This window comes from Bos indicus x Bos taurus, chromosome 5 (genome assembly GCF_003369695.1).
Source record: "Bos indicus x Bos taurus breed Angus x Brahman F1 hybrid chromosome 5, Bos_hybrid_MaternalHap_v2.0, whole genome shotgun sequence".
In the NCBI taxonomy this organism is placed as follows: Eukaryota; Metazoa; Chordata; class Mammalia; order Artiodactyla; family Bovidae; genus Bos; species Bos indicus x Bos taurus.
In genome coordinates, this window is record NC_040080.1 from 94,303,411 (window position 1) to 94,316,930 (window position 13,520).

A 13,520-nucleotide genomic window follows, 5' to 3' on the forward strand; every position below is an offset into this window, starting at 1 on the left:
ATCTCAAATTTTTTTAAACATTAATTCTGATCAGTTTGGTAGCATCCACAGAGCAGGCCTGAGGCATCCGGCATTTCCTCAGCCAGGCTAACTGCCTCCAGCTGATTTATGTTTATTTCATTTGTATATTTCTTAATGGATCAGGTGGTGTTTCCTCTTTGGAACTCTCAGGCCCACTGGCAGCTCTAGCCCAACCCAGGTCTTGACTCTGGTTTAGTTTTAATATATTTGGGATTCTGGAAAATCAGGAGACTGAGGGCAGAGGGCAGAGCCTGACTTGCCCCCTCCCCTATTTCCTGGCTCCAGGTGCCTCGCTCCAGTCCCTAACCTCCCATCTTAGGGCTGGAGCTACTCTCTTGCCCTGGCACTAACCACTGGCCCCAGCAGAGCTCCTGTGGCCAGCGACCACGTGATCCCCCAGCCAGGCTCCCGTCCATGCACCCAGATGCCCTAGCCTGTGGTGGCCAGTGGCTGGGAAAGGTGAAACTCCCTCTGCCAAAAGCCTTTGAATTGGTTGCCATTCAGTTTACTACAAGTACCTATTGGGCAATTCCTCTGTGCCAGGTGTCAGAGAGAGTCCGTGCTCCGGAGCTCCAATCTAGTGGGTAGGGGTGTGTGGAAGCTGGTGCTTGGCTTTTAACCCCAGCTGAGGGATTTCCACTCCCTTCCAGCATCCTAAAGATCTTGGAAGCCCTGCTGGCTGCTGAAACTAAGAGCCAGGAAACTCCTTCATGCAAACCATTCAGCAAACATGCCTGCAACTCTCAGGTTTTCAAAAAATAACGAAATGAGGTTGACGGTGTCTTTTTTCCCAGGGGATGGTTGGTGCAGAAGAACTGTGGAGCCTGGGCTCCGTGGCATCTGGAAGGGGCTGCTGGGAGAGCCGTGTGGATGAGTAGAAGTGAGGGACAGAGGTTCAGTTCCATGTTCCCTCCTCATTAAGGTCATATTCTCCCCATAAAGGCTCAAGGCAGGGCTATTAGGGAGCTAAAGAGGCCCCTAAGAATCCCAATTTGGGGACCAACAGATCAGAAGTGGCCCAAAGGAGGAGAATTTGGCCCAAAAGCCCAGGCCTCAGAGAAGGAGGGTGGGGAGGACCTCCCCAAACTCCTATCAGAATAGGCCCAATACTGAAAAATTCACCCCTCCATCCACCAGACTCCTCAGGAGCACAGGAGGCCCAGGCTAAAGCAAGCTTTATGGGGTCACATTACCTTGGTTTCCTGGCCGTATTACCGGAGAGCAGCAGGGACAAAAGTGTACCCCACTTCCTGCTCCATCCCTCCCAAATGTCTTCATCTCTAAAGCCTACTCCTTAGAGACCCCAAAATTAGGGTTCAAGAGAAAGGCACCAGGCATATGAGAGGGGCTGAATGGTAGCCAATCTTTGGTTCATCAAAAGCCAAACCTAAGGCCCTTCAAGATCTGTTCCCTGCCTCCATCAGTGGTGATGGTAGGATATCCTACCTCCATCTGGGTGGTAGGACAGTTCACTGCCTTCCCTTCTGTGCCACCTATGTCAGCCCGTCACAAAATTGGTTCCACTTTCAGTGGGTGCCCACTGTTTACCTCTTTCCTCCCTGACTCTCCGTGCTGAGCCCCAATGTCCCTCCTTTTGACTTCCCCTGCTCTGTTTACCCTCCTGTAACTCCATCCCTCCATAAGTAAAGAACTCCGCTAGCTGGTTTCCTAGTCGGCCAGATCCAGCTGCTCTGTTGGCCCTCTGAAAACATTTCCTGAACAAGTCTCTCCCAGCCCCTGCGTATAAATATGCCTGAACAGAGATAGACTGACCTAAGCCCAAATACACACACATCATGAGATAATTACACCCTTATATACATACAGATATCTCTATAGAGTTATATTCGCAAGTGTCTATAACTCTTGCGAGATAGCAGCATGTACATATAGGACTATAATTACTTATGTCTATTTTTATAACTATGTAGTTATAAATAGATATGCCTATATATAGTGATAATAATATAGAAATATCTCCAGAGCCATATATGGCTCTAAGTGAGTGCTCTAACTACTCTATATCACAATCAATAAGTATATATCTCCTGATACATAATTCCAACGATATACATTTATCTATATAGCTGCTCAGAGCTGTAAATCTGTCAGGATATCAAATGTCCATAAAGCTGGATGGCTAGAAGAGAGTCGTATATTTTCCTATATATAAATCTGCTCTTACAACTACTGTATATGCACAAATACAATGGAAATAATTATATTTTCCTCAAGCATAAATCTGTAAACACAACCACAGCACATTTAGGTATGGTTCGAGATAGAGCAATATTTTCTAGACATCAGTCTGTCAATAGAGCCACCAGTGCCTCCAAACAGAGAGAGTTATAGTGGGAGGTATAAATAAACTCTCCAGCCGCCAAGGGACGTGTAGACCGAGATGTAAACAGGACTCTAAGCCGCCTTTCTTCTTCTTCTTCGCGAGTTTCCTGCTGAGAATACAGTGCAGAGGTGTCTGGGTGGTGCTATTTCCCCTCTAAAGAGGACTGGAGGTCGCTGGACTTTGGGAAATCAGGCAGGAGTTGGTGGGAGCAGCCCAGAAGCCCCTTCTAAGTCAGCCGACCGGTGGCTGAGAGCTTGGGCAAGTGGAGAGGCCTGGGGGAGAAAAAATGAAGCAGAGTCTGGCTTGAGTCACTGTCCCCAGTTTTAGGCCCCAAATCCTCGCATCAAGGAAGCCCCCCGACCGACCGGGCATCCAAGCCGAGAGAGCCAGGAGAGCCGCGGAGGCTTGGGAGAAGAGGGCTGCAGGCCGACCCGGGGAGGCTGAGACTCAGCGGGGTCGCCTGCCGGTGCGGGCCCGCACTTCGCCCCGTCGCCCAGGGCAGCTGCCTCGGCGGGCGGCTGCCTGGAACCCAGACCTGGGCCCTCTCTGCGCGCTCCGCGCTCAGTGCTTCCACCGACCGCAGTTCTTTCCTCTTATTGTTATTTTGCCGGGTTGGTTATGGCAGTGTCCTCCACTCCGCACGGTTCTCAAATACTAGGACGCCCAAGGGTCTCTTTCGGATCTTTGTATGTCTACACTGGTTTTAAAGAAGTGACTCAGTGAAAAGTGTTTCTCCGTCTTTTCCGACCAGATGGGTCACCGGCTGTTAAAAAAGAATCCAAACCCCTTAAAAGGTTTGTGACTTAAAATTTTTTAAGTTTTCACACCCACTTGTTATGATCGTTTTATCTTATTTCTCTTTTTAAAGTTAGCTAATTTGTTTTTGTATTCCTTTTTTGATTTTCTTTCTCTTTTTTTTTTGCATACGATTATTTTTAAGAGGGGATTTCGTTAGACCCGAAACTGTGGGACGACTTCCTCCCCCGAGAAGCGTAGGTCGCATCTCTACCCCTCTTATTTCATCCTCCCCTCAATACATAAATTCATAAGATGACCAGAAAATTGTACCTGCATAGAATGAGGCGGACGTGGACGTATCCGGGACCCTGCGCTTCTCTTCCTTTATGGAAATCCTCTCCGCTCCAAGCCCGCGAAGGAAAATTCTGCGTGCCTCAAACCCTCCTTTCTTTCTCTCTCACTGTCCCCCCTCTCTCACTCTCTTTTTTTAAGACCCCAGGAAGGCAACTTCCCTGGTCTTGCCTCGCGCTCTCCCTTCTCTCCGACAAGGCCATAAATGTTTTTCAGCGTGGATCTCTGCCCGCGGCTGGTCCTCCCAGACAACTCCAACTCGGGCACCTCGGCAGCTCACTCGCTGGGCCTGGACCCTGGCTGTGATCATCCCCTCTTCCCTTTCTGCTCCTGTAGGCCCTGACCCTATATGCTTTAATTCCTCTTTAAAACAGGGGTTCCAAAGAATCCCCAGAGCTACTAACCCTCCTCTTACGTGGGGTTCCTCCCCGATCAGACAAAGCAAAAGCCGAGAAAGAGAAACAAGAGAGAGCAGCCTGCAGCCTCGCCTTCTCCTCCTCTGGCGGAGGACCTTATCTGGGGAGGGGGTTCCCAAACCCAGCCCCACAAGGGCATAGAAAGAAGCTAACTTCCTTCCTTTCTTTCTCCCTGGGTTGCTGTGATCATGACTCCTTCTCCTGTCCCCTCCTCAAAATATCTCCTCTTGCATTTTATTGTTATCCTGCTAGGGAGGGACTGTTAACTACTGTTTTTATTGTTATTATTTATCGTTATTATGATTGTTGTTAGAGATTTGTTCACCGGGTTTGGGGGTGGGGGGAGCAGCAGCCTGGCCCAGAGGGAGGCCTGCTTGTCACACGTGCACATGTACACACACACACACACACACACACACACACCCCTAGCATGGTGCACACACAGGTATATATCCACAAATGCCTGTTATAGTCAGGCCCTGGAACAGCAATTCGCAGTAGGCTGGCATGCTCTTACCCTAGCACACAAACAAAACATTGCCCACACACACCAGCATTCAGTCGCAAACACCACCCCCAGACCAGTTTCAAAACCCACACAGCAAGCTTGCAAGGAAAGGAAAATAGGTAAGAATCCACTTGCAGAGATCACTTCTCTCCCAGAATCTGGAGGGGTGAGTCAAGCCTCTGTCTCTTCACCCCCAGTCTCTCTCTCTTTCTCTTTTTTTCCTCCTTGTTTACAGCTTCAGAGAGCTCAAGGCCCATAAATCTTGAGGGGCCTACAGAGGCAGAGCACATTTGTATGCATCGTTAGGACTCGCTAATACCTAAGCCCATTAACGAGCGTGTTTGCTCGTGGTTTCCGGTGTGTATTAACTTATAGTTAAATTCTGGAGGAAAGGGCATTGTGAATTAACATATACCAAATCCATCACGGGGCTTTTGTCATATCAGATTAGTCAGCGACGGGTTTTGGGGAGTGGAATGCCTGAGTCGGGGTGTACCCACCCACCCTCTTAACTTTCTGGTGCAACATGAGGGTCTAGGGTAAGAGGATACTCCTGTCCCAGCCCTAGCATTCAGATCCCCCAAGCCGGCGGCTGCACACCTGCGGGACGGTGGATGGCCCAGGGACCGGGGTCTCGGAGATCGGCGCCGGTGAATGGAGGCGGGCCAGGGGAGGCCCAGCCGGCTGGGCCGGTGGTTGTGCTGGGACCGCTCGGCCCGCGGCTGCTGGGCTGTCTGGTTTCGGCTTTCTGAGGAGAGGCAAGTGGAGTCGCTGAACTTTAATTAAACAGAGGAGAAGACAGTGGGGGAAGGACCAAACGAACGGAGGAGGAGGAGGCAGCCGAAAGGCCGAGGAAAGGAAGCAAGTCCGACTTGGGGAGATCTGTCTGCAAAGGGCCGCAAGCTGGGCCCTGGTGATGGTCTATCCCTTTCCTCACCCCAGCTTCTCTGCCCTAGTCAAGGACGGTCATTCCAGCCCTCTTTTAAAAAGAAAGAAAAGAAAGAAACGGTAAAGAAAAAATCCTTTCTAATTATAAGGCATGTTTCAGCCAGGTGTTCTCGGTTCCAATGACTCAGACCCTGTTGGAACTCCAAGGATCTGTATAATTGGCTTGGACAGACAGAGATGAAGGATGCCACTTCTGGAGGGAGAACGGAGTGGAAGTTCTTTCTCTTGGGGTCCTGCAGAAAATGCCAAAGACAAAACCAGCTGAATTATCGTGTCCGTGTAGATCTAGTTGCCTGTTTAAATAAAGCAAGCAGGGAGGGACGAGGGTGGATTGAGTTGGGGGGGCGGGGTACGGAGATCCACGGCCGGCCGGCCCGGAGCGGGCTGACGGGAGGGAAAACGCCTCCCTCTCCCCTTGCGAGAGCAACTCAGGGGCCTCCCTGGCCGGGCTGGGGCGGCGGCGCGCGGGCCGGGCCGGGGCGGGCCGGGGCCGGCGGGAGGAGGGGAGGCGGGGGCGGGCCCTCCCCGGGCGCTGTGAACTTTAGCTGGGCCGCCGCCTGTCAGCCCCAGAAAGCGTTAAAGGTGCAGCAGCCCGCGCCAGCCTCCGCAGCCGCCTTTGTACGCGTGATTTATGACTTCAATCTTGGTTCACCGAGAGTTCACACGGCTTTCGCTGCTGTTGAAGGTTAAAAGATGGTCTTCGCTTGACAAGTGGGACTATTGAAAATTCCTTCTTCTTCGTTTTTTTTTTAAAGAAGCGAAGAGAGAAAAAAAAAATTGGGGAGGGGGAGGGGACAGAGTTGCAGGTGGGGAAAATGGTAAATCAGGAAAGTTTGTCCCTCTAGGATTTTTTTTCCGGAACTAGGATTTGGGGGTATAAGCTGGGGAGGTGCATGGAAAGTAGGAGGAGCTAGGGAACAGATTTTTTTTTTTTTTTTTTTTTTTTGGCCTCTTTGGAGGCCAAAGGAGTGGCATTAAAACACATACACACACAAACTCGTGCTTCCACAGTTAATTATCTGGATAACTTGAATCACACCTAACTAATCCTCCTCTTGAGACCAAAAACTGGGACCAGGGAAGGAAAGAGCTTGAGGTGGGTGTGTGATGCCCACCCAGTGTGTTTGGCTGACCGTCCACCTTGCCTGTAGCAGTTTTTCAAGGGCACCCTTGTACCACAGATTTGGAAAAGGATACTTTTAGGTTCCAGTTGTCCCAACTCCCTTCAACCTGTAGATTTAGCTTGACGTGCACACTTGAGGTACATGGTGAACTGATGGGAACACTCTAGAACTGGGATTGGAAACCCTTTCTAATACCAGATCTCCTTGTGCACCTCCACCATCTTCTCATTCCTTCTTCCAGTACTTTGCAGGTGGTTCCACATCAGAGATGGTGGTCAAGGATCACCTAAGGACCAAAAGATAAGGCCCCTTTGTGGTCTAAGGCGGTGAATGCTTAAAAGAACCAATCTCTCCTTTTCAGATTCCCTGAGAGAGAGAAGATTCCCTGGAGCTGAGAGTTTCTGAGCAGCTCTTTGAGGTTCCTTTAAGATTTTTTTTAATCCCCCAAAGTGGGAATTTGGGGTTGTAGGTGTTGGGAAGAGGAGCAGCAGAGAGCTGGGTCTGGTGCTGGGTATGCCTCCCTAGCCCTGTTTAGACCCCACCACTATAACTGGGCTTCCTGGTAGCTCAGATGGTAAACAAGCCTCTTGCAATGCAGATAAACCTGGGTTCGATCCCTGGGTAGAGAAGATACTCTGGAGAAGGGAATGGCTACCCACTCCAGTATTCTTGCCTGGAGAATTCCATGGACAGAGGAGCCTGGGCTACAGTCCATGGGGTTGCACAGAGTGGGACTTGATTGAGCGACTAACACTTTCACCATAATTGATGCCATGTAGAAGTGACTTAGCAGCAGCAGCAGATGTCTTCTCAGGAGGTCAGCCTCTCTAATTCAGAAGCTGGAACTAAGGGCATCCACACTAGAAGGGGTGCTTCCTGTTTCCCTTCCTGCAAAGAGTTGGAGAGGTCTTCTGCCACCCTCTGAGGGCTCCTAAGGCAATCTGCAAGAGAATGGAAGGAAGAAGGAGGAGAGCCAGAAGATAGCCACATCAGTCCCTCCCACACCCCATATATAAACAGTAGAACAGGCAGTAGGGAACAGAGGGATTCCAGAAGTCCAGAATCCCAGTTCTCAGGTCTCCCTGGCATGGATGCCCCTCTGGCCTTGGAAGAGCTGGAGGCAGTGTGGTACTATGTTTAGTGGCTTGGGGAGGGAGGGGGGATAGTTGTTGGGAGGAACCAGCCAAGGAAGCTAATGAATGCCTTCCATGTTTGGCTAGGGAAGCAAAGGAATGAACTTAAGGGCCTCTAGGGAAGTGATGGCTGTACTGAAGTCCCCCTCCCATCCCCTCCAACTATGTTCCTCCCTGGGAAATCATTTCAATGGGCTTGTGCTTATCTGCAAGTGGGGAATAATTATAAATTATTAATTCATAATTAAGACTGTTGGTGCTGACCATTGCCCTCCAGTGGGCTCCTTGATTTCCTTCTCCCCTGTGAAGCACAGGGCAGCCTCTGTTAGCCCCTGCCCTCAGAACAAGCAAACTGAGGCCAGCCCCTTGAACTCAGCCTCTATGTGGAATGGTCACCTCACGGTGCACCGCATAGAGTGTTTATATTCAATAAATCACCTCCCAGGAACTTCAGATTTCAAAGTGCTTTGTAGGCTTGGCTCCTAGAAAGACAGAGTGGGGACTGGACGTGAGACCCCAACAAGAAAAGCATCTTGGCCAACCTTGTGTGGAGAGAGGAACTAAGATGTGCCGGCAGGACTCCCAGGCGCAATGTTCAAGTGGTCTGGGATCAGGGATGGGTGGTCTGCCTCCCCTGCTGGGAGGGGATGATGGCTTCTGTCAGCCCTCTGGGGACCCCTGAAGACACACTGGGCTCCTTTTCCTGACCCCCTTTCCCCCCACCTCACTCCCCTGTAGGAGGCACCACACCCTGGGATGGTTGGGGTGGGAAAGTAGAATCCATCAGTTGTTTCACATGTGTAATGGCCTAGAGAGAAAACTGTCCTGAGGGATAATTTCCCTTTAAATCCCTGCCTGCAGCTCACCTCCCTCTGCACTGAGACAGTTCTCTTCATCCCCTCTTCCTGCCTTTCCCGTCCTCCGGAAATACGATGGGGAGGGTGAGGCAGCTCCCACAGCTGCACCTAGAAAGAGACAGAAGTAGGAAATGAGGAGAGGGGTTCAGACTTCCTACTTCCCTTGACTTGTCCCTCTGTTCCTCAAACTCAGCTTGACACCTTGATAGCAGGGCCCTCCCACCTCCCTCCCCCAACTCTCTCTCAGGGAAAAGAAACCCTCTCTTCCTCCCGGAGGCAAAGGCTGCTGTAAGAACACCACCACTGGGGACCCGGCCCCCATGCATCTCTCCATGCTGTCTGGTCCCAGGTAAGCCAGTGGCCCAGCCAGCGCACATCACCGCTTCCTGCCCCAGTGGAGCTGGTCCACGGAGTCATCTCAGCCACCACCCCAAAGTTCACTCGCTCTTCCTTCAGGCCACCCCAGCGTCTCTGGGTCTCTCTCAAGCCAGGAGGCAGGTAGGAAGCCCATCCAGAGAGTCCTCTGGAGCTGGCAAGTATATTTTAATTTACTGTTTGATGGCAAATAAAGAGACCTTGGGAAAAAAGGGAAGGAGCAACTGTGCCCGGCATCCTCCCCACCGGCCCCTCCTTTGGACATTGGCTTTCTCCACGAAACAGTGCACTGTTGTTCTTGGACAACCATTCCCCACCATCTCTGTTCGAAGGGTTTGAGTTTCACCCTCCGTTCACCCCCATTAATCACCCCAGCAGCTAAACATCACCCAGCCCCCTCTGGCCCTTTCTCTTCTTCTTGCCCTTAGTATTCATGGCGGGCATTCCTCACTGCTTCGGGCCTCACAAAGACCCCTCCTCTGACACAAGTTCCCTCCCCGTCCCAGCCACCCGGTCCTGATGATGGGCTCTGCTCAGCGGTCCTGGTCCTGCTGTTCTCCGACTGCCAGCTCCTTCCCACACCCTCCTTCAGGTACCTCAGCCCTTCCCCACAGACTCTCTCCAGCCTCTCCCACCCACCACCACTCTTTCCTTCATGCCCCATCCACGTGTAGCCCCTCTCTACCCTTTTCCCTTCCTTTTCCCCAATATATTCCCTAGGACCTTCAGATACCAGCTAGGAAACACTTCCCTTCCAGCCTTGAGAAACTGAGGAGCTAAAAGCATGGGTTTTGGATTCAAGTCCCAGCTCTGTCACTGGCTGGTTGTACGACCTTAGGCAGACTGCTTAACCTGTCTTAGATATCCATAAAATGGACATACCCACTGACCTTATGGAACAGTTGTGTGGATCAGATTAAATTTTATTTGCATGGATCCAAGCATTCAGCAGGAGCTTGATAAATGGTGGTTATTAATATCAAGCTTCTTGTAAGGAGGGAAAAGGATGCTCTTCAGATTCCAATAAAAGTGAAGGAATTGCCTCCTCTAGCATCTAAAAGGGAGGGATAACAATGATGGTGTTGTGCAGATAAGCAGCGCCCTACACCAGCAGCCACTCTCTTCTGTTAGCTCTCTAGGGCCACGTCATTTGCCACACATTGGAACTGCCTCTGGAGCTTTAAGAAATACTGATGCCTGGGTCCCACTTCCTGAGATTCTAATTTGGTTGATTTGGAGTAGTGCCCAGGCTTCTGTATTGTTAAGAACCCCTCGGGTGGTGCTAATTTGTAGCCAGGGATTAGGTACAGGCCCTGGGAGAAGAGAGGTGCTAGAAGGCTGCCTGTCCTGCTGCCCTTTTCCTGTGTGTTAACGGGAAGTACAGCAGGAAGGGTACTCAGCCTAGAACTTCTCAACTTGGGGCCCCCTCAGCAGCCACATTGCTTCAGGTGGGATTGGTGGGGGGCTGTCACTCAGGATCGACTTGAGATTGCAGAATTTCAGACTTTGATCCTTTTCATTTCTTACAACTATTGGGATTTAGAAAGGGGCCACTCCAAGAGAAAACAGGGGAATGGACAAATGGACCCCTCCAAGGTTCCTCCCTCATCAGAAAAGTATATGATCCCCAGACCACCAGTGACAGAGGTAGAAGCAGCTAGTGGGGAAAATCTGTAATTACATAGTAAATGGAGTTTCTACCTGGTTGCTACAATAATAGGCCAAGCAATTAGGATACAAGTTTCCAGGATCTTTTCCTATATTTCCAAAAAGACAAATCGCCCCCAGGAACAGAATCTGCATATTGTAATTAACTGATAAATATTTCATGCCTGGCTCAAACTTTCTCCTCTTCTATTTAATGGCCACAAACTTGAGCACAGAGGAAACGGGAAGAGAGAGGGAGGGGAGGGCCAGGAGGCCCCACACTGGCTTTGAGGGAGGGAGAAGCTGTCTCAGTTGCTTCTTTACTTTCCTCCTGTTCTTTTAAGGAAACATTGCTCACCTGAGAAAATCAGGTCCCAGGTGGCAGAAGATGTAACTTGGGCTTCTTGGCCTCAGCCCTGACCTCCCCCAGAAGAGGCCAGTCTCTGGTGACCCTGGGGCGCTGGGAGCTGCCTGCTTTGGAGTCCAAGGGCCCAGTGTTTGAATATAAGCTCAGTTCTGCCATTTATTAACCAGTTGGTTTTTAAGAAATTTACTCAATTTATCTGAAACTCAGTTTCTTCATCTGTAAAACAGGCATAGCAATCTTTTCCTTGTAGGGTTGCCTGTGCCCAGGAGTATTACACCTGATAACTGTTGTTATCAACAGTGACAGTGTATAATGATTAGTCACCCCATTGCATCACATTGCACTGTATCCCTTCCCTTGCCCAACCCCACCCCAATGTTTATGGCACTTAATTGAATGCTTCCTGTGAATGGGGTGAATACCTTACCTCATTTAATCAACACAACATCTCTGTGAAGGGAGTATAGTATTACCTCCATTTATTATCTGTATTATGCAAATAAGGGAACTGGTACCTGTAGCAGTTGAGTTTCTAGCCCAGGGTCACCCCAGGATGGGCTTAAGAGCACAGGCTTTGTGGTCTTTGATAGTTTCAAAGTTGGGCTCTGCTGTTTCATAATAGCTATAGGATCCTGCGGAGTAAGCTACTTAACCTAAGTCTCAGTTTCTTCATCTGTAAATTGGGACTATTCATGGTATCTATCTAAGTCTCAGTTTCTTCATCTGTAAATTGGGACTATTCATGGTATCTATCTATGCTCAGTCCCTCAATTGTGTCCAACTCTTTGCAACCCTATGGACTGTGGTCTGCCAGGATCCTCTGTCCATGGGATTTTCCAGGCAGGAATGCTGGAGTGGGTTGCCATTTCCTTCTCCAGGGATTCATGGTACCTACCTGGAAGATAACTGTGGTACTTAAGTGTGAAATTTACAGGCAGTGCCTGACTCGGTACTGGCACTGCTAGGTGCCCAGCAAGTATTAGCCATCCTCATTTTGATCCCCATTAGACCAGAAGTGGCCTTCGGCAGTTCAGCCCTGGTGTCTCCTGCTGTTTGGTGGTGCTTGGAGGTTAAGTGTGTGAGGTTCTCCACAAGCCACAGAGCTGCTCTCTCATTAACTCCCCCTCTCTCCCCACACACACTTCAGTACTCAGGACTTGGGAAAAAGGACACTAAACAGATTATGACTCCATTTCGGGAATTAAATCAAAACTCAAGACTAACTCAATTTGGCTTCCTACGAGAGGGAAAGGTTAAAAGGGAGTGAGGAGGCGTCTGGGTGCGCTCTCAGAATGGTAATGGGTTCTGGGTCCTTGCTCCCAGCTCTCAAAAGGGCCCTTGCCTGAGGGGGATACCCTGGGCTGGGGGAGCAGAGGAGCCTTAGAGCTCTAGGTCACCTGGAGTGGCAAGGGGTTGGAAGATGGCCCAGGAACATTTCCCCAAGCAGGATCTTCTCACGGCCCTCAGTCAGCCCAGCCCTTGGCTGAAGGGGATCCCAGGACTGGACAGGACCTTGAGGTGGTCACCTCAGAAGGAATATCTGTGCTGACCTGCTTCTTAAGACCTCGAAGCAACACTGATACTGTAGTGTTTTACGTTCAGATACACTTGTTAGACAGCCCTAAGCACTGTGACCTGTGTTCTTGTATGAACATACAGTCTACATGTGAATATCCGCCCAACTCTCATTCAGCTTCCTGCATTAACCCAGATGATTCTGAGCCACATGAAATAAAAAGTAAAAATCGATTTCTACTTCCGGAAAAGTGATAATTTTCCACAGCATTTCCTCCTTTGCTGCTAACACTCTCTTTCCAGTCTTATAAGGACCATATTTCCTCTCATACAGAAGGGGAAACTGAGGCTCAAGGAGATGGGTAGGTTGAATCACAGAAGCAGTAGATCCAAGGATGAACCCCGAACAGAAACCAGTGCCTTTAGGAGGAGACAGAGCAGGGAAAGCCCCGCTTTGGGTTTCACCTGGAGGTCCCAGGCCTCCCCAAAGTCCAGTGGGATGGGGACAGCGCCGGGGAGCCCGTCGCTGCGGAGGGAGGGACTCAAGGGCTCGCCGAACAGCGGGGCCTCGGGCGAGAGCGTCGCCAGCGCGTCCTCATTCCGCGATTACTGTCAGGGGACCATCCATCAGCGCCGCCCGGGACGCTCGGCCAGACTGCCCGCCGCCCGCCCGGGTCTCTCCAGATCGCATTAGCGTGGGGTGAGGGCGCGCAGCGGCACCGGCTGCTGGGAGAGGGGCGGGCTGGCCACGCTGGGGGGTTGGGGACCTGGGCTCCCGCAGTGGAGCCGCTGCAGGGGCAAGGCGGAGGCTGCTTTAGGGGGTCTTCTTTCCAGTCTCCCGGCTCTGGCGTCTTAAGGTCGAGGAAGGGGGCACTAGAACACGGGAGCGGTGGGGGAGGGGAACCCAGGGCTCCAGGGAGGGGGCAAGGTAGTTTGGGAGACCTCGCTCACTCTTTACCGGTAAAGAGGAAAACGGGAAAGAGTTGGTTGGGGAGGGGAGAGATTGAGATAGGGAAGGGAGTGGATTAAGTGGGAGTTGTTTATTCTTTGCTCAGTGTCTGACTCTTAAGTGACCCCATGGACTGTCGCCCGTCAGGCTCCGCTGTCCATGGGATTTTCCAGGCAAGAATACTGGAGTGGGTTGCCAATTCCTTCTCCAGGGATCTTCCCAACCCA

General features: G+C 50.8%; 1 long non-coding RNA gene across 1 annotated transcript; it reads right to left on the minus strand.

Annotated features, from left to right (window-relative positions):
• Nucleotides 1-2,162: 2,162 nt before the first annotated feature.
• Nucleotides 2,163-4,971, minus strand: LOC113893236. The gene is made up of 2 exons (XR_003511251.1): nt 3,434-4,971; nt 2,163-3,128 (listed from the first exon to the last, which is right to left on the minus strand). It is a non-coding gene; the product is annotated as an uncharacterized LOC113893236 (long non-coding RNA).
• Between the last annotated feature and the right edge of the window lie 8,549 nt (nt 4,972-13,520).